The following is a 27,562-nucleotide window of genomic DNA, read 5'->3' on the forward strand; positions in this document are numbered from 1 at the left end:
CAACTACAGTAAGTGCCCAAAATAAATGTTTCTGACAGGGAATGTGTTGTGAGGAAAAAGTCAGTCTTGCTGTTCTAAATATATTCAATGTAAAAAAAATAGACATAAAAAAGCAAGCATATAACTTGACAAAAACCATTCCAACAGCCAGTCTTTTTTTTTCTTCTTTTTCTTAAGAAGTTAAAAAGGAATGGAATAAATATAGCTTCCTTACAATTCTTGGTTGGAGAACTGTAACCTTTCACACTCCAGGATGCTTCAATTCTAGCTCACTTTGGCTGTTCATGGCTCCCTCAGAGAGAAATCCCTTGGAATATTAAGGTTTTGATGGGAAGAACCGTTAGACTTTTCCTTGCAGTTGTAGCATATATTCATTGGAGCATCTGTTGCAGAACAATGCTCTCGTCTTTACGGGCTTTCTGCTGCAAGGCAGGGCTGTACTGTGTAACCGCACCCTACTGGGTGTGGGCAATTTCCCAGCTGCAGGGAAAAGTGAAGCTGTTCTGCTCTGACTAAAAACAGTTCCACAGTAGGTAATTCTGGCTTATAGAGTTAGATAAACTGAGAGACTTCTATTCCCTAGTTACTTCGGTGTTTTATTTATTTTTTTTTTTTAAATAGTGTTACCTTAGTAACAAGTGAGCAAAAAATAGGAAAGAAATCTTCACAGAGCACACATGCATACTTGGGTTTACTAGTGTTAGCTGTCTGCTTGTAGTCATGCTCTCCAAACAGGACTTTCCTGAAATGTCTCCAACTTTCTAAAGTCCCGTTTATGCTATCTTACGTATTGATGAATGTGTCGGTCTTTCCATGCCAGAGCTAGGACAGAAGTTTATATTCCTGTTATTATTGGGAATCATACTTAGAAGCGTTACCAGTAGGTCAAATTTCCCCTTAGGTGTCTGGTTACATCTGTGCTAGTAAACTAAACAATGACAGAGAACATTCCTGAGGCCTTCACTGTTGAATTGCTGGTGCTGTTCTTGACATGGTTTCCCCTTGTACTGATTGTCATTCTCCCAAGTAGCTCCAAGGTCTAGGTCAGTAACTGGCATGGACTACGAAGAAACTAGACGAACAGTGTAAGTGCAGCCACTCGGTCTAAGAGGCTGAGAGCTGAGCAGCTGATGCGAACAGTCTCATGAGTCTCATCTCAAAGTTGGTCTTTACACCAGAAAACAGTCTAGAACATGCTTAATTTACTAGCAGCATATTTAATTTACTAGCACAAATTTAACTTTCACGTTCTTCTCCTCAGTTCGTTTGCTTTAGTTAAAATGAGCTTTCCAAAAGACACGATCTCTTATTTAGTCCACCTAACCCACTGCACAAACATCAGTCACCAGAGACCGCATCAGTCCTCCTTAGCTTCTGTGCCTAAGGATGGAGAGAGACTACAATACAGAAGCAGGCATGAAAGGCTAAAATCCAGGACTTCAATCCTCAGGTTTTGGAACCTGTGTTATTTTAGGCATGTTGGCAGAGGGGAGGTGCAGAGTGCCCAAGGCAGAGGCATTTTTTCTACGCATTGGTAGGCTGACTGCAAGGATTTTTTTTTCCCCTCATATTTGTAGCTAGCATCTATGCTGGCAGAACTTTGTCAACGGTTTTGAAACTTCCAACATCAATTAAGGCAGTGATAGGAGATAAATGCTTGCAAAATTGATGGAGAACGAAAATAAACAATGAGAAAGCACATGTTGCTTAATTGGCAGCTGATGTGTGTGATCCTTTATTAGGATGCCAAATGGCTCTGTCTTCTATCAGAAGTGTAGATTCCTAAGGACTTTCAAGTCATAAAGTTAGTAACAAACTCGGAGGAAACCTCACTAGCCTCCTCGACCAGGAAGACTGAACCAGCTTGATATGTGAAACTTTGCCAGCATAAAAATTTTGGCTATTTAAGCAGACACTGTGACCTCTAGTTTAACTCTAGTGACAAAACACTTGATATAGATCCAGCTGCATCTAAAGAAAAGTTTTTTGTATTTTGCTGGTTAAGATGTGTAAGAACCTGAATATTTAGTGGAAGCTGTAAGAAAGACTACGTGCTAATGTAACCAATCCAGTCTTAAAAGTACAGAGAAATTTGAAGATCATAAAGACTTGTTTCTAAATGGTAGATGGTTCGGATGCTGCTAGTACCTCCTTTGGGTCTTCATGTGCTTTTCAAATGCGGGTGCCAGACACAAGGTAGCTATGGGTAGATACCAGCAAGTCTCTAAATAGACAGAAGGATCCATCCTTACTGAGAACACCGCAATCCAGGTGTCATATAGAGAGTCGTAGAATATCCTGAGTTGGAAGGGACTGGAACACAGTCTCCTGGGCAGTAGTCAAGGCACTAGGCCTGCTCGAGTTCAAGAAGTGTTTGGACAGCTCTCTCAGACATAGAGTTTGAATATTGGGTGGACCTGCCTGGAGCCAGGAGTTGGACTTGATCGTTGTAGGTCGCTTCCAACTCAGGATATTCTGTGGTTCTAGACTGGAGATATTGCCACAGGGATGTCTGAGAATTAAGGCATACCTTCCCTGCTGACAATCCTGCTGCAGAAACAGATGTATCCTGTAGAGGGGGAGAGATTTGGAGTTGTAATTTCTCGGGACAATACAGCAAGATTTGTTACAGCTTGACTGTCAAAATCCTTAGCTTGCTCCTTAGGTAATAGATATACAAAGCTACTTGTGTCTACTTTGGTGAAAATTTTTTAGGTTTATAGGTAGAAAGCATTAGGCAAGCAGTAAGTCTGGTTGTCTTTTTGAAGCAAAACAGTTAAAAGTATTGAAAAGTTATACAAATAAGAGTACCTGACATCAGTCTTTGAATGTGTGTTGATTCAAAAGCCTTTGCAGGCATGAAGACAAGGATCTTGTATTTAGCATTTTGACATGTATTTCTTCTTAATGCAATTCAGAGACATTGATTGGTCTGCATGACTCAGGAGAAAATCTATGTTGATCACTGCATCTGACAGATAATCCTTGCCTTAAGAACTTGTAAATGTTAGCCTCTTTTCATCTTCCAATTTCCAACATTTATTTGTGTTGGTGAAACCAGCTGATTTTGTGAGAGTAATAGTAGTGTAGGACCATTTGTTGGCTTTAGCAGTGTTGGCCTGACTCTGCGTGGCTTTGTGTCCTGTGCAATGTCAGAGTCTGTCATGAGATGCAGTGGCTACAAGAGGTACAAGCAGCATACAGTTAGGGCCTTTCCTGTGGCACTGATGCGGCATTTGTCCCCATCTCTACTTAGCAGATAGCTGTCATCCTGATAGGGTTCTGATTTTATTTTTTAGGAATGGATCCAAACTGCATGGTTAGTATTCAGGTTTGTACTTCTCAGTGTCTGTTCTCCATCATCTTTCGGATGACAGCATTCCTTCTTCCCTGGCCTCTCAGCTGAAGCAGCTAATGCCTTTCCAGTTTGAGTTACTGATACTTGAGACTCTTCAGATGAGACTGCTAATTAGCGGGCGAAACCACTGCTGACAGATGTCATCTGTGAAGCTCTGTGCTAACGGATACTATCCATGTACTATGCAAGTCTGTGGACATTTGTCTGTATTAAAACTGGAAACTGAGCGGCTTAACACCTTTGTAAAGAAGGCACTAAAGATTAGTCTTTCATCTAAGGGGCTAAAGGAAGCTGAGTATTTTCCAGCAGAAATCATTTGGCCTAAGTGTAATATCAAGCTTTTACAAGTTTCTCTATCCAAGATCTTATCCAAACTTAACAACCATTCACTAATCCTCACAAAACTCCTGGGAGAAAATTTCATGCAATATATTTCAAATCAATGGAGCTACATTTGCTTTTTTTTTTTTCCCTAAGCTAATTAAAGCATGCTTTGAAACATTTTTCCTGAGGTATTTGCAACTCTGACACTGTAGCAGGGTTAGTACTGGCAAGACAGAAGGAGCAAAGCACCAGGGACAAAAGTGAGACTTTTAATCTCTCTTATAAAAGCAAAAAAGCAAACAAACCACAGAGCTGGCAAAGGATAAATGTAAAGTTTAAAATTCGTGGAAGGGGATATTTCTTCCTCCTTATTCTCCTTTTAAGTGTTTTATCCTCTTGGTGTCCCTCAGCATGACTTGACTATGCTGAGGTTATGCCATGAAGCAGTGACCAGAAGAAGTCTGGGCTCCCAGCCTCTCCCTTGCCATCACTGCAGGCCCCTGCCACACCGTGCAAGTAACAACATGGAGCAGAATATAAAAAGGGAAAAGTTCAAACCTACTGAATCTCATTGTTTAACTGTGACTGACAGCAGCTGTCAGAAAGGGCTTCTTCAAGACTGGTATGTAAAATAGCAAGCCTCAGACATGCACTTTTCCATTGCCTGGTTTGTTTCTTCTGAAGAGGTTCTTACCTTCAGCAGGAAAATAGGAGGATCTATTACTGGAAAACATTAGTAGCAGGAGAGCAGTTTCTGTCTAGATGGCCCCAGGCCATTCTGATCATCTCTGGCCAGTTTAGGCTTCAAAACTAAGTGAAACATCAAGGACCAACTCTGAGCATGCTGTGGTGCCAGTATCAACAAACTGACTGTAGAAAGATTTCATCAGTTTAATTCTCTGTGTTCATTACAAAGTCTTGCTGGAACCCAGCCCTTTGTAGTCAGCTGCAGGATAAACCAAGGTCGCAGTGACACAACTTATAATCTCTGCTTAACCATTTCTTGCTTTCCTTCTGCTTTTCCACAGTCTAAACCCAACTTGGTCTCTGTCCCCTGCACTGCCTGCCTTAACCACTGGGTGCCAGGGGCTTCCCGGCAGGGAGCTTCTCATGCCCAGCTCATCCTTCTGTGATGGGAATGCTGCCTGCTGGTAAGCAAAGGCTTATGAAGAAACCAGTGTGATGTTCTCCAAATCTAGATGTAGAGCGTAAGAGCAGAATGCATGGAACTGTTGAGTCTTGTAACATGAATCACTTGTAAATTTGCCAGGGCACTGTACAAAATGCACATGTACAAAAGGAAGAGGCCGGTGTTCAACCACTTCACCTAGCTGTGGTTGTGCTCAGCTTGCACTCGTGATAAATGCAGGCTGTTCAGTGTACTGTGGGCAGCGGCAGAGAGAGCTGGCCTCACGCTCTTGCATACTTCAAGAAATTGCATACGTACATTCACCATTTGGCTGGCCCTGTGGCTCAGGCTGTCTGGAAGGTAACTAAAGCTGTGATTTTGATTGCACCAAGAATACCATCAGCTCATTTTATATGAGAATAAGTGACAGAAGTGTCACCATTACTTTGAGTTGCATTTCAGTAAGTGAGGGGATTCGTGACCCATTATCAAGGAGTCATTCAGCTCCTTTTGTTGTGCTGGCTGCCTTTTATTGATTTGAAGTGAGAATTATTAAGAGCTGATTTCTGCTTTACTAGTTGGAATTGTCTTTTCATTCTGTGTTAAAATACCAGCTAGTTCAAAGTATGCTAAATGTAAACAATTAGAAATAATGATCAAGAAAATCATAAAGCTTTGATGTATTTCAGTAGTACCTTCATCACACATGTATTTGCAACAGAAAATAATCAAAAAGCAGTTTCTTTCTCTAGTTGTTTTGAGTGGGTGACAACTCAAAAAAGATGAGGTACACTCTATACAGTCAGAAAAGTCTCTGTAGAAATGCCTCAAAACAGAAAAGCAGAACTGCACATACTAAGAAATGCGAATATAAATGATATCCCTTCTTCTAAGGCTCTACCTAATCACAACCACATGCTTAAATTACTAAGGCATAGTAAGGGTAAATGCCAAAGTAAATGCTTTAAAAATGTCTTTCTCTCTATTATTAATATCATCATGGACTATTAAAATTAAAGGGCTCTTTAAAACATAATTGATTTTTCATTATTTATCTGCTGTTACCATTATTCACTTCCTTGGGTGTGGGTAGTGAATCAGCAGAGGGATGTTTTATATCTGTACAAGTGTACATTAGATGTTTCACCTCTGTCTTTTTATAAATAGCACAAATGTAACTGTATTTGTGCACCTAGAATTTCAGGACATGAGGCAGCCTCTCTCTACCAGATCAGACTACAAAAAGGAGCTTCCTGCAGGCAGCCTGTCTTCTGCCAATTTTTGTACATTTTTCTAAAATGTCTGGTATTGATGACCAGAGTGCGTGGAGCGATGAATTCTGTGGACTACTGGTCCACTCTATCATGGGAATTCCTAACTAAAGTTATCCTGGGTGGCAGTGAGCATCTTGAACCTGGCATGGCTGGCCAGTTGTACCTGCAGCCTGTGTGTGTGTACCTGCCTGTCTGCACATGTACATACACTAGGAATAAGGGCTGAGTAAGGACAGTGTCTGCATGAAACACGATGGCCTGAGACAGCTATCACCCTCACTTAGGTTTTAGTGTAATCTAAAGGGAAAATCATTCAATTTCCTTATAGTCCATCATAAATTAAGAGCACATTGTTTGTTGTGATAGCTCCTTAATTTTGTGCTTATATTTCTGTTCACGTCGTAACAGTGAAAATTATCTAATTACTTTAAGACTTCAGATTATGTCAGTGTGAAACGTGCCACAGCCAAATTTAATGCACCTAGCTCTCTTCTGGACTTCTACCAATAGGATATGAAATAGTACAACGTAAGTATCTTTCTTCTAAGGAAATTCTTTGGATGAATTACATAAGATATCTGGAAGGTGTTTTCATCTCCAACACATGATCTACGACACGGTAGACAAAACGTGTTTAACAGAAATTAATACCAACTTTCACCGGAAGACTTACCTGTTACCATTGTGCAAGTATTCATTGTACCTCTCAATCCTCATTGCCAAAAATGTGATTTGGATGGAAACATAATGAGCTACATTTGAAAGCACTGGAGACCTGAAACTTGCATTTCTTTTGCTATCATTATGCCTACATTGGGACTTTTTTAGTCAGAAATGGGCTGGGAATTTTGGCAAGGGTTCTACAACAGGAAACATCAAGCAGAACAGTCGGCAGACAGCTAAAATACCAGCCAGTGGGGCTGTGAGCTCTGCCCTGGAGAGCAAGCACAAAACTAGTTTTGCCTAAAACCTAAAATATTTTGCTTCAGTTTCTGACAGCTTTTGATGTCTATTTTGCTATTCCTCTACAGGAACTGATATAAATTCTCTCCTGATTAAGAAAAGGACCAGAATGGGAACAATCAGGTACGCCAAGATAAAAACACAAGTGTATTTTCTGAACAGTGGGACCTGGGCTGTACAGTGGCTGCAGGCAATGAGTGATGAGAACGAGATGTGCTGTTGGAGCTGAAAACTAACAAAACTGTTTTCCATGTGTTCTTTTGTGGTGTTTCAGGCAGCTCTGTCCCCGGCTTCACAGCAGAGCCAGGGCTGTGCCTGGCAGTATTTTGAGCCCAGCAGCTTTCTCTGTAAGGGAGGAAGGAAGTGCCAGGTGGGTGCCTGCTCCATGGTGCATGCAAAGAGGCAGCTGCGTCACTGTGAGCATGTGAGGTGCAAACCAAGCTGTGGTGTGGCAGCAGGGGCTGTCAGTGTTGGGACTGTCAGGCTCAGTGTGCGAGGTTTGCCAGGGCTGCTTTGGAGAAGCAACAGAGCGGTGCCGTGGGCGAGAAGTGGCGTGTCACCACGCTGGCCAAGGGGGAAGGAGACAGCTGGCAGAAATGGGAACTGGCATTGATTGCTTAGTTTTGAAAGCATGCAATTCTTTTTTTTTTTTTTCCCCTAATTACCTCATTGACTCTTATTAATTTAATTTTATGTAACTGGTTTGTTTTTTTTGAATTCAGAATGTGTTATGGATATGGATGTTTGTGGTGTTTTCCCCTCAGGAAAGCTGTCATGCAGAATGGAGCTTGCAAAAAACTCCATCCTCTTCATTAGTCCTGGTACCTCAGATACGTAGTTTGATGTGAAAGTCTGAATCTTTTGCAATACCAAGAAGAGCACCTAAGCATTAGCGTGCTTGTTGTTTTGTTTCCTGCAAACTGGTACATTAGGCAAAAAATCTGACTTCATTCCTTTTCCCCACAATGATAGCATTGTACACTTGAATGCAGCCACAAATCAGCATCAACAATGGGAATCTTAGTTCATGGTACCAGTTTGAATTGAAGAGGTACTGGTGGGTGTCACAGCCTTAAAAATGGCATGGCTGAACCTGGATTTTTGAGGGGATTTTGTTTGATTGATCCATTAATTTATGTAAGTGTTGCTTAAACCAGACTCGCTGATATTTCTTTAAAAAAACAACAACAAAATCCCAAAACATTTCTTCTGACTTGGTTATAAAATTACTTTAGTTGAAAGGTAAGCTCTCTGAGTCTAACATCATCTCTAGGAAATCATTTCTTGCCTTGTAGCTACCGATGTTTCTGTGTCACCAGATACTCGGCTGGTTTTACCAAGGCCGTGCATCCACACTGTGAAAAACCATGTTGGCAGAAAACCCATTACCTGGGGAACAGGAGCTCAGGGAAGACCACTGCAGATGTGGTCTCATTGGCACTGTGTTTCCCTGGCATCTGTGCTTGCTGAGGATTGGTATCAGCTCAGGAAGGTGGTGTATGTGTGCAACAGAAAGGCTAGGCATCGGTGGCTGACATTTGTAATTTCTGTCTGTCTGCATACAAACCTGTGATAATAAAAGGCAACATACATGTAGTAGAGTCAACAAGGCCTGATGGAATTCTCTAGTTTTGCCCGTAATTCTTCATGACAATGCTACATGGGAGCATTACTGCCTGAATCCTCATGTTGTGAAGATACTTTGCCAGTATATGCTAATGTTACACAACTTACGTGGTGTATTATGCAGTGACACAAATACCAGGGAACTGTAGCAATGTTTCCAAGAAAAACCGCTTCCACTAGGAAGAATAATGATTAAATCAACACAAGCCCAGGTTTTTGTTATTAAGTCAGCTTAGTGACATTAACCTGAATCAGTGTGTTTGCAAATGATGCATGATGAATTCTCATATCTTCATATACAAATCATTGTAGTTCATACAAGTACAGTCCTTCAGGAGATATGCGTAAAGGTAGGAGTTTATATACCAATATGAAAACAGCAAAACTAATTATGTGTCAGTCCTTTATGCCTTATCTCAATATTGTGTTTGTAATCTCTAGAGAAGTAAGGTAAATGTGGGGCAGAATATCAGAAACCCCACTGCAGCAGTCTTGCCAGGAGTACTTCTGATGTGTCTCCCTTCGTGTAAGAAATCTCACATCTCCTGGCCATCTCCATTTCCTGTTTTTTTGTTTTGCATTATGAGCTGATTCTGGAGTGCATGGATTCAGCTCCAGTGAAACCAAACAGAGAAGTATTCTCAAGAAGTGCACCTAATGTGTTCTGACCCCAATAGGCTCAGTCCGGGCAATCCAAACGAAGACGTTTGAATTGAAAAAACCTTCAAATGGACCGAGTGAAATTTTTGTGAGTTAGAGCATACACAGTATCACTGCAAGTGACACTGATATAAATTTACAGGACATTGATGCTGCTAACAGTGTGGAAAATATAATAATAATTTTTACTTTACAGCTCCAGAAATATTTTTCAAAATATATAACTGGTAAACACTTCAGTTGTTGCTGAAAATACAGCCACTTCTACAGAGGAATATGTCAGCCAATTTACAGAACACAAACTACACTATATTTGTAGGAAGACAGAGGAAAAAGAATTGCATAAAGAATCCCTAGGAAAAATCATCATATTGCAGCCCAAACTTGATTTGATCTAGCATTCACCTCCAAAACTGGAGCTAAGATTCTGTGTTTTGTAGTAAGAGTCAATGTGATTTTTTGGAATACCCTTCTACATTTCATTGGGAAATACAGTGTGAAAATGCTTTGACTCAGTAAACTGAGGCAAGGGGCAGAACTAAAGAAAAATTGTGTAGTAAGCAAAAAGAGTACTCGTAACATCCTTGACATTTTTCCTGTCTGGCTTTCTGAAAACAAGGAAATAATCATTTGAGATACTGGTTAATCTAAAGACTTAAATTAAGAGGTAAATGTTGGACAAAATGTAAAGAAAATAGGGTGTCGATTAGTTACAGAAAAATACACTGCATTTTCAGAAGACCATACTAGAATTTTTTTTTCTTATTAAGCAGAAGGAAACAGGAAGCATCATTCTTTCGGTATCACCATTTATTCAAGTTTTATTCAACTACGGAAGAAAAGTCTGTTGTTAAAATAATAATATTAATAATAATAATAATTTTAAAGCTCTCTTTCCTTCCTGGAACAGGAAATGTAAAAATAGGTACGATCTACTTCCAATTCCTGTGAAAAGAGGTGAAAATCTCTCCTTTTTTTTTCTTTTGCCCTCCTTTAGTTCTGAAAAGACAAATATAGTGACCTAGTCAGTTTCAGCTATAAATATGCTTATTTAATCTGTTTGAAGTGACACATAAAACACTAAAGTACATAGAGATCCTATCTTGATTTTCAAGATTGCTGTCACATGCTCCAAAGCTGTGTCAAATCAGTTTGTGAGCTGTGAACCACTGCCCATCCATAAGATATATGAGTATTCAGTGGAATGCTTGATGACTTCTGACTACTGAAAGTCAGTTAGCATTATCAGTATTGCAGTGAAAATGACTCTAAGTATAACATGTAACACTTTTTTTTCTAAAATAATATCATTTTATTAGCTAGATGTCAAGTACATAATTGCTAAACACCAGTAGTATAGAATATGCTGCATTACTCCATTCTTTTTTTTTTTTTTTTTCAGAAAATTGGTTGGCCTGTTAGTAACAAAAAAATTGAGTACTGCTTTTCTTCTGGCTCGGGTTTGTGCTGAGGTATTGATTCTGAGTTACAAACTTCCTGTGCCATGTCTCTCTGTTCTCTTGTCATCTTACTTAAATCTATAGCTTGAAAATGAATGTATTAGATTTTCAGATGTCCAAGAGAAGCTTCATTTTCAGAACCAAACAGACTTCTAATCCAAATAGGTAAGCCTCAAATACTATGCAGCTCAAACCCAGGCGTCTTGAAGCAGGAGCCTCAGATTCTAAAATTCTCCTTCCCCTGTAGTCATGAGTTTTCCTGTGTTTGGACAGCTCTTCCATTTCTCAAGCTAAAGGGGCAGAAGAAAAATTTTGGATTTTTTAGGTCTCTTAAATGACATGACTATAGAACCGGTCAGTTCTGCGAGGGCTTGAAGAAAAAATTAATCTCTCTCAAATGCTAAGGCCAACTTTCCTCTCATCTAGTGCAGGGAGCTTTCTTCCAGAATACTTTCTTGGTTGTGTCCAGCAGCATGTATTCATCTCCTTCTGCAGATATGATCTACGTGATTAGCTGGAACTGAGTCAACAACCCCATACTAGGGCACAGGATACAGGAGGATTTTATTACGAGTTAGGTTTCCTGGAGGGAAGTCCAGTTAAAGAGGAGACTCACATTCTCCCCAGTCCTATTGTTCAGTCCAACTTGGACCCTGGCCTTTTCTGTTTATTTATTCAGACAGCTCACTGCCTTGCATACCATTCCATATGTGTACAGTAAACACTGGAAGGTCACTGTAGCGGTAAAAATGCATTGCAGCTATGAACGTCCACATCTTCCTAGGGTCAGCTGCTAATCAGTTCCTTCTGCCTTTTCTTCCCTTTTGACAGGCTAATGCAAGTAGGTACATGCATGCAATCTGTATCCTGTGCACAAAGACTTTCATTCCCCTGAGCACTGAAGTATACTGGAACTTTCATCAGATGAAAAAAATACCTTTCTGTCAGCAAAATGTTTCCTTCAGGGGTAATGGGGGTGACAGAAGAATTCGCTACTTAACCTTCTGTATTTACTGCAGAGGAAGAATTTTTTTTTTTTTTTGGCTTACTTTTACATACTGTGTGTGTAAAAAAGGGGACAATATGATATCGGATTATAGTTCATTAGAATCAGCTTCACTGACTTTGCAGTTCAGACCATGAGTACATATTTAGCGACAACATTGTTTAACTGATGTTAACCCAGTTATTTCCCTATACCTCCTCCCAGGAATGGGTGCCATCATTGTGCCATGGAATTTTCCTCAGCAAGATATCTGTCATTCATGGACTTTGGACAATATAGATGTGGAAATGAATTCAGATATGTTTGCAATTGTGAAGAAGGAGTGATTGAAGAGCAAAGAACATTCCTTGCTAGCTTCAATTTAGCTAATACAGTTAAAAATAGTGGTGGAGACCCATTCTGACCATTAATATGCTACTTTGCCTACTAACTAAACACAAGCTAATTGGGTTCCCTGCTAGCCTGCCTGAGTTGAGATTTATGCATTCAGACAAGTTGCCAATTTTCAGTTTCTTGTAACAGCAGCAAAATTAGACTAACCAAGAGTCTATCTTTGGTAAAACTAGTTTATGAGCAGGTTGGTCATTCACAATGAAAATGGATCTATCTGATAACAAACATGCAAATACACTTGCTTTTGCCTTTTGCTTCAAAAATCCCGTGCATAGTCTTGAACATCATCTCTTCCATGCTGATGATCCCCATATACTAGATGCAGTCTAACACAATGTCCCTTCGTAAGACATGTATCCCAGCTGAAGGTGAGCATCACAGTTTGTCTGCATATGTGTCCCACCTGGTAGACCTTCTGGCCTGTGATCTAATGTAGTATAGCTTAGACATTGCTTTATTCATGTCTCATTAAAGGTATTTATTCCACAGTTCGGAACTGTGCCTTTTCTTAGCCATGACCTTGGCAGATGTCCCTTCTGTTGCAGAGAGAGGATGTGAGAGAGGGCATGCTCAGGGCATGATACACTTGGCATTGATGAGTGGTAATCCAGAATTACTGACGAATTGACATTTTTTTGTTATTTTGATTTCATGTTTCAGCAAGGTGTGAAAATGATGGGGAACGGAGGGAGGCTATTTTGCTGAATTTTTTTTTTGTACTAAAGCCTGAGTGTTGGCCTCGTATCTGCTCTAGTGAGTTAGCAGTATACACACACAAAAAAACTTGAGTTTCCTTTATGAATGACTGAAATTCCAGTTTTGCCTGGCACAAGAGTAAGTTTCACATAAAGAACAGTCTCTGTGGAGAGTTTTTGGAAATAAATCAAAAACCTGAGAGACCAAGAAAAATTCTGAGAATTGGAGATGTGACAAACCACGTTGCCCAGCTTCATATTGGCCCAGTTAGGATATGACTCTCATCCACAAAATGTACAGTCCTAGACAGATTCCACAGCTGATATTCAAACACCCATGTAAGCTCTCCATAGGAGAGCATGTCTGTAAACTCAGCCATTTGGCCACCTCACAGTATTGCTCATAAGCAATGTGAATACGTGCAGACGGGGTTCTCTAGTTAAATACATTTATACTGGCAGTCATGAGCTGACTTCTACTAGTGCACAGGCCCTTCTTGCTTGTGAAATGTTATCATATGCAGACTGCACCTTCATTTAAGCAAAGTAGCACTTTTATCATCTTATATCTTCTTCCCTTACAAATACTATCTATCTCTGCTACACTAGCATAGTTTGTGGCACCTTTGTGCCCCAAAGATCTATCTCATAACAATAAATAATTTGGGATAAAAGGCATCTGATAACATGGAGAAATAATCCTTGGAGCTGTCCTTCACTTTACCACCCATATAGCTTTCACAATCCATGCATGTTCTGAGTATTTGCGTCTTACTCAGCCTATCTTTCAGATCCTTCTCTGTACACAAAACCTTCTCAGCCTCTCTACTTCAGTCTTACGATGTAGCCACGCTCATCACTTCTGTTCCACACTGAGCCACTATGATCACTTCTAGTGCAACCCATGATTTCTCCTTGACCTCTGACTAAACCATGTTCTGTGCCAGTCAGCTCAGGAGGTGAATGTATCCTGCTGTGTCTACATAGATTCATTGAATCCACCTGGTTCTGAGGACTACATAAAAACATATTGAATAGGTTTAGACGTTTTAAAGAAGATAACCTGTGTTTCTGACTGTGAAGAAACAACGCACAGTAGTGGCTTTCACCACATCAGGATGCTTCTGTCTCAGCCATTTTGTACCCACAGAATGTAACATGGTCATCAAATAAGATGTGGGAAGTAAAAAAAAAAAAAAAGCAAACCAAAAACCAATGGATGAATCACAGCAAGATGGGTTGAATAGAGAAAGACATCTTAGAAGCATCTTGTAGCTAGAACTGTGCAATTTGACATCCGTTTGCCAAGAAGAGTCATCTAACACCTACTGATTCACTTGTTTTGCTGTGAGAAAAATGCCTTATACCACATGCCTTATACCACATGCATACTCTTTTGGGTGTGCAGCTCTGGTAGAGAACGTAACCTAAAGTTGTTGTCAGCAGATAGCTGATACATGAAATATCAGACTTCTTCACAGCTGGTAACTGAGTCATTGGTCACCTTGCCAAAATTACCACTGCGGTGACCTCTATACTGGCACAGCTGACAGATTGTAAGTGGAGTGAGAAGCTGAGGCAATGATATTTGTAGCCATGTGCTGTGTGGTTATGAGTGAAGACCCGTATCATTTTTGAAAGCTGGAGGAAGAGGTATCACAGTAATTTTGATATGAGGTAACAAGTCAGGCTAAGATTTATTGCTCTGTAGATAAGTAAGGAAACTATTTGAAAGAAGCCACTCAAAGTATCTGGAAAGTTAAAGCATTGCCTCAATATGAGGACCTAGAGAAAGAAAGGTGTGAGTTAAAGAGGCAGGAGGGCCATATCTTACATATAGTATACTATAAAATGGAAAAAAGAAATGCTAAGATTGGAGTAGAGAGTATAAACATGCATTGGTAATTAATTTCTTGTGTGTGTTTTAAATTATCTGGAGACAAGATGAAGGAGAAGATAAGTGACCAAAACAAAAAACCCTCCCTCAAGAGGATAGAACGACAAGGCAAAAAGGAGGTAGGAGAACACAAAGGGCAAAAGAGTTTTGCAAGAGAACAGCCTTGTGTTTCAAAAATGGATGGCGTGTCGGAGATGATGGGAACTGAACTGAGGACTGACTGAAAGGTATTTAGAAAATTTGGCATACCACTCTGAGGTCTATGGTATAGAAACTGGATTGGAGAGGGTTTAGGATAGATGTTTAGGATTCTAAGTCATTAATTTAAACATTCTGTTTACTGAGCTTAGGGATGAAAGCCAAGAGGGAGATGGAGAAGATAGAGATGCTAGAGAGACACAGTCAGGAGTGAGATGGGAAAAATTAAAGCAGGATAATGGAAGAAAGGGTTTATTCTGCTTTCTTGCCCGCTTTGGAAACATATTGTGGTTTCTAGCAGAGGTTAATATAAAGAAGGCTGGTTGCCACCGCTTTTGCCTGACTAAAGAAGGCTGGTTGCTGTTGCTTTTGCCAGGCTATGATTTGTGACTGTAAAGCATCACACACAAACACGCTTTAGTTCCTTTCTTCATTTAGATCTTCTCTCCCGGAGGGCTAGTTTGTTTGTCTTCTCCCTCGGTGGTTTGCCACTGACGTGACAAACAGCATTCAATGCGGGAGAAACACAAGCCTTAGAAACACAGAAATTGGAGATGGAAAATTCCACTGTAAAAGATCAACTAGCCCACTGTGCTTGGTAAGCCAAGGCATGAACAATAGCATTGGGCTTATTTAAAATCCCACAGAAGAAGTGCTCCTGAGCAACTTCTCCACCAGGTAACGGATCTTATAGCCAAGCCATTGTAACAGTGCTCATCCTAATCTTTGTCATCTCGTTTCATCCTGTTTTCTCCTCCTTCACAATAACAGTGCTCTCAGTTTTGCAAACCTCAGTTGTTCAGCTCTCATGATGCCTTATCCTATTTCTAATTTTTGCAGCTTTGCATCTTGTACCTTATGCACAGCACAACCAGCTGTATTCATCTCTTTCAGTTCATATGACAGTGTCTCTAAATCAGTACTTACAGCTTCTACTTTTTAAAAATGAATTCCTTTAGATTTGCTGATGTCTTTCTGATGAGATTTTCAGGACAGAATGCAACAATCTGTTGGGATGTATGGGAACTGTTAGGTCATGGCCTGAACCAGTGATTGAGCACCTGGTGAAGGGGCGTAGCCAGCCCTGGAAGCACAGGTGCAAACAATTTGCCTGTGCAACTGGAAGGGTCCACCTGTGCAACACAGAGTCCACTTCTTCCTAACCTCATTTAAGGGCTGGCAGCCGAAAGAGAAGCATCTCAACTCGGAGATTGTCTCCTTTAGGAGTTTTTAGGGAGCCCTGATCTTCGGGAAGGGGTAAGCCATTCCTTCTTTATTACCAAATCATGACCACTACCTTTCTCAGGTGATCTAAAACTAGTAAAGGTAGCTATATCTTCTGCCTCCTGTCCTTACCTGAGGTTATGCTACAATGCCACTGACAGAAGTCCATCTTACGAAGAAATGTGTATGAAGTATACTCTCTGATTGTATTTGTTTCTGTTTCTGCCAATCTGCCCATCATTTCATCTTACAGATATGTCTACATTACTGTCTGTTGTCCTGTTGTTTTAGGTGCCTTCAGTGTTACAGCTATTGAGAATCCCCTTTCTGAATGCATAGCTTTGATTTGAACTATTTCTCTCTAAATGTAAAATATGTGTCTTCTTTCTCTTTTTCTTTTTTTTTTTCCCATCTGGAATTGCCTAGTTTCCTGAACCTCACTTGTGCCAGAGCTTTGATTGGTAAAACTAATAAAGTTCTCTCAACCCCACAGCTTGGAGACGTTTCCCTCCCTTTCCCTTTGCAAGCTTGAAATCATAACGTGAATGTTCAACTGAACTTCAAAAAAAAAAAAAAAAAAAAAAAAAAACCTTTGCAGGAGTTGTTCAAGCTTTGTAGCATCTCAGAGACATGAAGTTCTCTCTTTACAGCCTGAAGAGAAAGGTGAAAGAAATTGCTGAACAACTTTTGCAATGTCCGAGCTAGGATAGGAGGTTATGGTTCCCAGCTTATTCCCAGCCATCTGTCCCACATTCTTTAAGTTAAGCTCAAGTGTAGCTACTGCCTATCCCTTTTCTATTAAAACCCTCCACTTAAACTGAAGGCAAATTTTTACTGCTTGCTTGTGTGCTCTTTCTTTTGCTCCTTTGACAACTAGTAAATCTGTGCTATCCCAGCAGATGGAAAGGGAAAGAGGTCTTTGATGGACAGAATAAGAACAGACTGAAAGATGGTGACTGCTTAACATGGTTCAGCTGCAGCCCTCAGCCTCTTGAAAATTAGTGCTAGAATTAGGAATGCTCTTTAGACATTATGGTTCTCCTCATTGCCCTGCTAGACCACACTGTGTTTTTTGTTGTTGTTTTTTTTTTTTTCCCAGAACTCATTTCTGAGAACCATATGTTGAAGACCTGTCAGATCACACAGACAAAGCAAAGGCTATATGCCATGGATTCTTCCCATCATCGAGTGCATTATAAAGCAAGCCAATTAAAGGTCACATTTGTTAGTCACAACTTTTGTGGTTTGGCTCTTAGTGAGGAGCAGGCTATGTGAGAGCAGGACGTGTGTGTGCTCTAGGCTGTCTTGCTGTCAAGTGCTGCAGAGAGGATGTGTGGTGTCAAAGCAGAGTGTCAAAAACAAAGTTAAGGCTGTAGCTATTTCTCACATATCCGTTCAATATAAGCGTTTGTAGCAGCATCTTTGATGTTGTCAATTTGCTTGCTTTTTAGTTAAGACAATGCTGTGGAATTGAGCAAGGCCGAAGAGACAATTCCTTGCACACAAAGCGAACAGCAGTCTGTAGCACTTGTTGGCTCCAATGCTAGAAACAGATACTTGTAAATTCTCGCTTGTCTATGGTTTCTAAAGAAAGTTCAGTGCTTCCCACATTCTTTTCTTCTTGGTGATCTGTCTAAAGGTAAAAGTGAAAATGGAGCTGCTGAAGGTCACTTTCCTCATCCATCAATCTAACAGATAACCCTTCTCATTAGGTATTTTCAATTGCAACTCTGTCCCACTCAGATAAGCTTTAGGGCAGAATTTCCCTAACTGTAGAAGTTAGGTGTTGTTTAAGGCAGCACCTCTTGTAATCAGCTGAGGCATACAGACATTTCCAGAGGGTAATTTCTCCTAATGTAACACAGCTGTCTGACCCAGGTGAGACAAATTAGCTCTGAACATGCCTCCTTCCCCACTAAAGAAGCCCAGACAAAGTGTGTTGATTACAAGAGGTTTTGTACGCTCTTGTATAGTCAGAGTTAGGTAAGCTGGAATTCCACTGGAAGACTTTCATCTTCCTCTTGTGTGCTAATGTTTCTACTTGTCTTTCTTGTCTGTCTTTGCTATGTATTTGATCTTCCCACTACCTACACTCCTGCATAAGATAACTGGGGTCTTTGCTGTCAGTGACAAGGACTCTCTCCTTTCCACAAAGCTCCTTTCGAAGGCTGTAGTTACAGAGAGGCCCACCTTCTTCCCAGGAAAGTGGGAATCTCTATAGCTCTTTCCTTCATCTTCTTCCATAAGAAGTTGTCCAGCCATAAAACGGGATGGTCATAGTAAGTGAGCAGCTCTCCTCTCCTAAACCTTAGGTTACGGACCTCTGTACACTCAGGTGTCTGTCTCACACCTGACTCATTCTCAGGTTTTGATTCATAACCACGTGAGCTTAAATTTGGGGAGAGATACTGGCTCCTGTGATTCTTTTTTGTTGATGATGATTTTCTTATTTTTTTATGCAGAACACAGAATTCGCTATGTTCTTGTAGTGTTAGAAGCTGAGATCTGCTCTATGGTCTGTACTGGTTTGACCTGAATACTTACTCCTCCTAAAACTTCCCTGTGTGTTGTTTTTTTTTTTGTTTGTTTTTGTTTTCTTGTTTTTTTGCAATGCTTCTCGCAGAGCACAGCACTGACCAGGTACATCAGGTCACCATTTGCTTCATGTGTAACATTTTTGGAAATTTTGCTGACCCATGAAGAACATTTCAAGCATGATAAACCACAGCCTTACTTCTCCAGTCTCACAGCATCTTTAAATTCCTGGCTAGACTGTGAACCACAGGTTGGAGGCCACCACTCAAACTGCTTCTGCAGTGTTTTCACTGAGGGATTAACAAGTGTTGGCTTGAAAAGCAGATGCAGAACAAGTGACAATATGTGCTTTCAATACTTAGCAGATTACCACATGCACTAAAATTTTATGTGCTGGAATAGTTATCAACTGTCATAATACACTTCATCCTTCTGAGACAGGAAGCATGTTTTTCTACGTGTCCATAGAGTCTGCAAGTTCCAGGTACTGATTTTGTGTTCTTAAGAGTAAATCCTATTTGTGTTCCTCCGGCAGCAGGGAAGAGTCGCAATGCCTCAGTGAGGCTTTGTTTTAAGCATCTAGATTTGGAAAAGAAGAAACAGAGACAGGAGAACCACACGCAGCAAGTGGTGTCCTCTCAGCTCGCTAGGGCCGCCTCCAGCACAGCTCAGTGTCAGAGGATCCATCCCAGCACGGGCTGTTGTGCTAACACAGCACTTCCAGGGCAGCAGTAGCTTTCCTGATGCTAGGACCAGACTCAAAGCAATTTTAAAACTATGATTTCTCTTAAAAGCCAGTGCTTTGGGTTACCAGACACCAGTAGTCCTGCGTGCTAATGAATTCATAGGATTCTCTTAAGCACTCGGAGAAAATGGCTCTGTTTTACCAATGTAAATGTCTCCTTCCCGCACTTGAAGGTCTCAGCTCCTTCAGGGGAGCTTCAAGTAGCTCTCCACACGTTGGCGTGACTGCCTGATAGTATTCGTAAATGCGATGTGACTGATTGCAACTAATTGTGGCTTTTTAATCTCTTGAAGGTTTCAGCAGCTTCCTGTCCGATACTTGCAGCAGAAAGTGACAGCTGAACACCGCACCGGGCTGTTGCTGCCGAAGCGTCCTTGAACCGTAAGGTTAAGGTAAAACCCGCCCTAGCTTTAAGCGGCCCATCCAGCGCACCCGCGCCGCGCGTTTATGGGCGGTGAGGAGCAGCCCGTGCAACGCGGTGCTAAGGAGGGCTCCGTGCACCGGCTCAGGCTGGTGGCAGCCGGGCTGGAGCCGGTCGCAGCCGCAGCATCTCAGGCCCGTCGGGGTCGAGGGCCTCCGAGCCCTTCCATCGCGTCCCTTCGTTCGCTTTCTCTAACGGCCGGAGGGATTTGCTTTTCCTGACCCACCGAACCGAGGCGGGGTCGGTGCCCGGGGGGAGCAGCGCCCGCAGCCCCGGGGTAGCTCAGCCCGGCCCGGCCGCCTTTGTCTGCACTGGGAGGAGCCAGCGAAAGGCAGATTGTAAAAATAAGGGCTGGCCGAGAGCCAGGAAGTGTGGAATCCTGGCCGGGTGGTGGCAAATTTCGCCAGATCGCGGCCAGAGGCAGCGCGTCTTTCAGCCTGCGGCGGGGCAGCGGCGGGAGCGGAGCTGAGCGAGGAGCGGAGCAGCGGGCGCGGAGTAGCGGCGTTCGCTGCAGCCCGGCCCGCCGAGCGGCGGCGGTGAGTGCGAGGGGAGCCCCGGGCCGGGACGCCGGGGAGGGGGCTCCGCCGCCGGGGAGTGGGGCTGGCGCGGGAGGCGCGGCCGCGGGGTTGTGCCCGGGGCGGCTCGCGGAAGGCACAGGGCTGAGCCCTCGCCCCGCTGCGCCTCCGAAGCAAAGCGCCGGCATTAATCCAGAGCAAGTTTTCCATTCGAAAACATTAAAAATAGACCCTCCGGTTCCACAGTGCCGCCGAGTGAGTCATTTCCAAGCAAAATGTGTCCGCCTAACCCTCCCCCCCAAGGAGACACGATAATTCTGAAACCGACGGTGAAGGGAAGGAGACTTTTCCCCTAAACAGACCGAATTAACACGTAGCGGCTGCAGGAGGAGACAAAAGCCGCAAGCAGCGGGCTGCCCGCTTAAAGGAGCGCGGTGCAGCCCCGTCCCATTCTCTCCTCTCCCTGCTGTGATGCCGCCCGCGTTCCCCTGGGAGGCGCCGGGAGCCTCCCTGCCCCCGGGGCGCTCGTAGCCGCGTGGACAAACCCCGCTGTTTTGTTTCTTCAGCTGTCAAACCCGTCCCCTGTCACCTCTGTGGGACGTCAGCCACAGCCGTGGGTCATGCCAGCAGTGACCGACGCTGCTCCTGGCTGCCTATGCTGAGAAGGCAGTCTAAAACACGGTTATTTTTCTCTGCCTTTCCTGGTCATGTGATGATTTGTTCATGCAAGCGGGCTGTCTCAAGCAGAGGGACTTTTTGTTTGTCAGCAACAAGTGTTCAGTGTATTTATAGGTGATACTGCAATTATGTGCTATGGAAGGTTTCAGTTGTGCAGAGCTCACAGCTACCTGGATCAGTGTCTGAAAGCTGTTTATATCTCTTGTATGATGCCATTTCATAGAATCATAGAGTTAGGTTGGAAAAGACCTACAAGCTCATCCAGTCCAACCATCCACCTACCACCAATAACCCCACTAAACCATGTCTCTCAACACTATATCTAAATGTTTCTTGAACACCTCCAAGGACGGTGACTCAACCACCTCCCTGGGCAGCTCATTCCAGCGCCTGACCACTCGTGCAGAAACGTAGTATTTCCTAATGTCCAGCCTAAATTTCCCCTGGCCCAACTTGAGGCCATTCCCCCTTGTCCTGTCACTAGTTACAAGAGAGAAGAGGCCGACCCCCAGCTCACTACAACCTCCCTTCAGGTAGTTAGAGAGAGCAATAAGGTCTCCCCTGAGCCTCCTCTTCTCCAGACTGAACAATCCCAGCTCCCTCAGCTGCTCCTCATAAGGCCTGTGCTCCACTTCCCTCACCAGCTTCGTTGCCCTCCTCTGAACATGCTCCAGGGCCTCAATGTCTTTCTTGTAGTGAGGGGCCCAAAACAGGACACAGTACTTGAGGTAGGGCCTCACCAGGGCTGAGTACAGAGGGACAATGACTTCCCTGCTCCTACTGGCAACACTGTTCCTGATACAAGCCAGGATGCCATTGGCCTTCTTGGCCACCTGGGCACACTGCTGGCTCATGCTCAGCTGAGCATTGACCACATATATTCAAAGCATATGGCTCTTATTTCACAGTGAGGCAGCATGCCTTAGATATAGAAGCCGATATGCAGGCTGTGTTGTTTTTCTTCTAAAACAGAAGCTACAGTCCAACTGTGCAGTAGCCCCTAATGATGTAGATGGACCAACAGAGACAAGACCTGATAATCTGACTATCCTTACATTAGGAAGCACCTAGCTGGGGGGCAAAGTCCTGCTCTTTGACTCCTAGGAAGAACTAAGTTAGCACTCTGGCAACAAAAATGACCTATAGCTGAAAATATGTGCAGTAAGTTATGCCAGCTATTTTACAGCCGTGTGAAGGATGTGAGGTTTGAGAGCAAGACCTGTGGTAGCAACCCAAATCTAATGCTGTTTCTGAATTGGTAAGTAGAGAACTGTGATGTAAAAGCACTTGCATTCTCTTTTTGCTGTTTAGATTCTGTTTTGTCTATTCATGCTATTTATATATTTTACAGCCAGGAGAGACTATTACGATTTATTGACTTGTCACAGAGGGTGCAGGGCATTCAGACAATCCTGCAGTCTGCGATGTTTCTTTTGGCTGTAACGTGTAGGAGATTCGTCCACTTAAAAGTGCCACCGAAGTACCAAACTGAAAAAAAGTAAATAGGAATCTTTTGTGTTCCAGAACACAAGAAAAAGCAGACATAGCGTCCCGTGTAAATGAAAATTTGTCTGTAACCTAAGACAGTGTATCCTCATTATGCACACTTCATAGTCAATGTATGGCATTGTTGCTAAGTTTTTAGTGCCATGGACTTTTGTAACATCCTGGAGGGAGAAAACATTTCAACTTGGGTTCAAGACCAGCTGCTTTTTGGTGAAACTCAGAGGAAGCTTTTCCAGAGGTGCATTATTTTGTAGTCCTCTCTGATGAGGTTGTCCTGAATCTCTGATTGAAATAGCTGTCAAGTTGCACTGAGACCCACACAATGGTAACTGCATGTTAGCAGTGTTGGAGGTGGGCAGGGGAGTTCAGGCAAACCGTCCCACATGGGACTATTATTTTCTATGTCAATTTAGAAGGACTGTTTCCTTTTGGTATTTCTACAGCGCACTTCAGGTGACAGTTCAGTTCCATACCACATTTGTCTTCAGCTTTTAAAACTATCTGTTTAGATACTTAAATAAAATTCTGTGTAATTATTTTCTTGCAGTATATTTACGAACTGTCTGATGTCACCTCGGATTCTGATAAGACTTCCAAGATTCACTTTCAAAGCTCAGCTGGAACGCAGGTAACGTCTACTGACTCCCCAGTTCCTTTTGGAAGGGTGGTAATTCCTTGCATTTCTAGCAATGACAGACACAGAATAGGTGTGATAGTTCTCACTTAAAGTGAGAGAAGGAATGGAGGCCTGAGACTTGAATAGATCATCAAAAGCTTGGAAGCAGGAAGAAAGTAAGCACTAAAAGTATATCTTTTAAACTCACTCAATGTGTTCAGTTTTCTTATGTGACTTTTCCAGGCCTCTGTATGTTTTGTAGTTTTTTTCTTCCCTCCTTGTACGGCCTTTTGTCCTCGCTGTTTCTGCCGGTGTGAATTCAAGCATAAATACGCATTGACTAAGTATGTGCTGGGCTCCAGAGCTTATTCAGTAGGGCATAACAACCTGTTCTTATTCCATTAGATAGAGCTAAGCATAACTCAGAGGATGGAAGATTGTGCTGAAGACTTCAGCAAACGCCCTGTGATACCAGAGGTGGCTGAGGCTGGGCTACAGTGTAAATCGGGCTGCATAACTGCTGTGTTTTGTAGCCCTAGGGTTAAAAATGGGGAGTGTATTTCTGTTTTTAATAATAACAATAGGAAATGTGAAAGCAAGGAGGAAAAAAAAAGGAAAATGTATGAAGTTCAAGAAAACACAAAGGTGATAGATTTGCAGTGTAGGTAGTTCCTAAAATCATTGCAATTGCTGACGCTTCGTTTGGTCTTGAAGAGGTGTATCTTGTCTGCTTTCTGATTAACACTTCTAGAGAAGTAATCATGTCATTACGTTCAGATTGATACTTTTTGGTTCTGAATCTGTGTTCTCCCTCCCCCTTCCATCTTTTTAAAATGGGTGACCTTCATCCTGGTGTCTTTAAGAAAGCATTACTGTGGTTCTCCTTCATCTGTTCTCCTCTCATAACTTTAAGAATTAGTGAATTTCACTGTACTTGACCAAGGAAGGAAAAGACAGAAAGGATAAAGTTTCTCTGAGCTTTGCGAAAACATTTTTAGAGCTTGTGCTGGAAGAAGGGCTCTGGGGAGAGTTATCCCCTCCTGCACATGTGAAACCCAGAGGGAGCATTTTAGTTCTGCTACTCATGTAACTACTGAATATGAACAGTTTATTTGTTGAGCAGCTCCTTTTTTTATTTTTCCCACATAGCTTCTCCACATGCTAAGCAAAACTGCTGTGATCCCTGCAGACTGCTCGATTACTTTGTAGCTTTTGAAAGAGTTAATACAAGTATTTCCTGAATTTTGTAGCAGATGCTACTGGGGAGTTATTGGAAACAGGTTGATGCTGCTAAAAGTTTAGTTCATGTGTTTGAAAACACATTTGTCATTCCTTAAAGCCTTTTGTACAGCAAAAAGTCCGACAGCTTACTCATACTGTTGTCATTCAAGTGATACATTCTTGGCTTGCTTTGCTCCAGGAGGGGTGCCCTAACTGGTGCATCTGCTAAATGCTATTCCAAACAGTGGGAGGAAATAACTATTTATGTGTGTCGTCTTTTTTTTCTGGTGTAAAATGTTTTTGTGCTGGGGCTTGTTGCGGTGTAGCTGTGCTCATTAAAAGGCATTCTGGTAATCAACAGAGTCTGAGGCTTGTAGATGTCAGAATAAAATAGGCCAAAACTGATGGGCAACTTTAGGGACTGAGCTCCTTGGAGTATTATTTTGCTATTAAATCAGTTGTGTTTTTTTAGATTGTAATAGCTTGAATTTGTGGTGTGTGTGTATATATAATCTTGATCTCTTTAGCTCTCATTAAACTGGCTTGTTCTGTGCCTGTAGCATTTTCATAATTTGTTTTATAGGGAATTGTATTTACGTCTATATAGATGTGAATTAGTCTTCCTTCTAACATGCCATGAACTCCAAAAAGTCTGTGGTGGTCTCTGAATTACAGAGAAACATCTCATCCCATGATGGGATACAAGCAAAGGCTTTTTTTCCTCTCAATCTAACTACAGTTTCACTTTGAGTTTCAGATTGACTTTAACCTCAAGAACTCAAAGCACAACTACGTGGAAACCACTGAATTTCTTTTCAATTGCTCCTAAAGCCAAGTTAGAGAGATCCTTCTGTTAGTGAATTTGTTTGGGATTTATAATGAATAAATGCGCATTGTGGGTCTGGTTGGGTGAGGAAAGTATGAAGGAGGAGTTCAGTGTATAGTTGTAATATAGGAGATGTGAGATCCTGTTTTGGGTAGCTAAAGAATAGCAGTAAAACTGTCAGACATGTGGGTACATACCAGAGGATTGACATGGTATTAGGAAGGGCTGTGTTCCCATATTCTGTAGATGCTCCTTTTTTTCTAATGTGCTTCATCTCCATAGTTAACATCTATCAGGTTTAATTAGGGATAGGTGAGGACTGAGCACTTTCAGATTACTTACAGGCCACAAAGTTGGTGCCTTCATAGTGGTTGGGTGGCCCAGCAAAATAATTAAAAAAAATAAAATGTTGGCACCTTTTGATATCGAGCCACCATTGAAAAGAAGAGGTAGATGAGATGATTCCTCATTCTTTACAACTCGGTGGAATTCTTTGACAAGTTTCATTAAAGAACCTTAAAGGTGTATTTTTATTTCAATTTTTTTTTTTTTTTTTTTTTTTTTTTTTTTTTTTTGTGAGTAGGATCCTGGCTTGGGAGGTGGAAGACCTGGGTGAGTCATTTCTCTGGCTTTGCAGCTTCATCTTCTCAGCCAGAAAATGGAGATAATGATTTTTACTCTCCTTATTAATAATCCTCCTAGAGCTCTTGACGAAAAGAGCATTTTGCAGGGCTGAGCAGCCCGTCCACCTGGGGCTGAACGTGCGTGGTCTGCCTTGGTGCTTTCCCATACTGGGGTGGGTGGGCTGGAGGTGTGGGGTGGGCAGGTGTCCCTGCAGCACTTGGCATTGCATGCACTGGGGCCAGCCATGGGGTGGCAGGAGGTGTGTGGCAGGGCTGCAGGTAATGTGCTTTAGCTGGCTGAAGTCCCACGTTTGCAATCTGGCGTAGAGTATGAACCGAGAGCCTGAGGAATCAACTTGTTTTCCCCTATGGGACAGCTCGGTAAGGAGCATGTTCCTTCCCCCTGCTTGGATCCTGTCCCTGAGTGTGGATATGGTCTGCTATCCTGGATTGTAGCTTAAATAGAGAGTCTCTGTTTTTTTTTTTTTTTTTTTTTTTTTTTTTTTTAATAATAATGTTCTGAGCTGATTTTGTCACTGGGATTTCAGAAGCAAGTAGCATTAATATACAGGTGGGAAAAATGCTGTCTCCTAAAAGCTGTAACTTGAATCAATCCTAATGATGATCTTGCCAGACCTAAATATTGGCCTTGCATCCTTCCATTTATCTTTCTGACTTGGGATGGTCTCTTAGCAAGGATTGTGCCCGACTAGTAGCATAAGCACATCTGAAGGTAAGTTGTTCCTTGTGTGCAGGGCTGCTTCTGTGACAAAGTATCTGTACTTTGCCTTGCTGTTTTGTGGGCTGATCCAGAATGTGAAGGCTAATGTTTAGATTCTTATTGCTCTTGATGGACTGTGTGTTAGAATCTAAAATTGTCGTGAGTCAGATTTCTAAAGTTGTGAAGGAGTAGAAAGCTGAGGGGTATGGGAAGGACTATGCCTTGAGATTGGACCCCCAGCCTGCCCACAAACTATTGCTGAGCCTCTTGCTTTCAGTAACCTCCAATGTGTGTAAGATGTGGCTTCTCATCAATGCTATCCAGAAAGGAAATCTTTTTAGTTATGGAATAATTAATGCATTTTTCTTAAGCTTATGCTTGTTTCACACCCAAAATAATTACAAAAAATTCTGGCACGTGTTACACTATCCAGACTCATAGGTCATCAACGTCACAGTCACACAGAGCATACAAAGGAGTAGAAAGTGGGCAGACGTATCTATCTTCAGGAAGACGCTGGTTTTCTACCACAAAAGATGTTCAAATGGCAAGACATCTCTTATACCTGGATAATCCTTCATTCTTTGTTGCGGTATTTTGGGAGATCTGAGAAATGCTCCATACATCCAAATAAATCTCCTGTGGTTTTCCCCCCTCCCCTTCCCTACCTTGCTATCTGTATTGAAGTTGCTTTTTGACTTGTGGCTTTTTGGTGTAAGTATAAAGTACCACCAGTGCAAGTTAGCCTCTAAGAAGCAAAAACAGCTGTAGTTCTTGTTGACCCATCACTTACATTGGCAGCTATTGCTCTAAACCTTGCTGAGAAGACATCAATGACCATATAAAATGGTCTCTTCTTTTGTTAAATCTTAGCTGCCAGGGGCTTTTTGTTTGTTTGTCTCAGGATTACTGAGAAGATTCATAATTTGGGGGAAGTGCTGCCAACAT

The 27,562-nt window shown here is 42.1% G+C and overlaps 1 protein-coding gene across 9 annotated transcripts in view; it reads left to right on the plus strand.

Moving 5' to 3' along the window:
• The window catches only part of PRR5L (proline rich 5 like), a 66,898-nt gene that overhangs the window by 4,183 nt on the left and 35,153 nt on the right, over positions 1-27,562 (plus strand). For 2 of the 9 annotated variants that reach the window (XM_021401804.1, XM_021401803.1), the window contains exons 4-8: positions 4,711-4,833; positions 7,117-7,171; positions 7,323-7,418; positions 19,781-19,879; positions 23,155-23,235. The gene's annotated coding sequence lies outside the window, so the exon portion shown is untranslated. The other 7 variants (XM_021401806.1, XM_021401807.1, XM_021401805.1 and 4 more) reach the window with 6 other exon arrangements.

Source organism: Numida meleagris, chromosome 6 (genome assembly GCF_002078875.1).
Source record: "Numida meleagris isolate 19003 breed g44 Domestic line chromosome 6, NumMel1.0, whole genome shotgun sequence".
NCBI classification, from domain to species: domain Eukaryota; kingdom Metazoa; phylum Chordata; class Aves; order Galliformes; family Numididae; genus Numida; species Numida meleagris.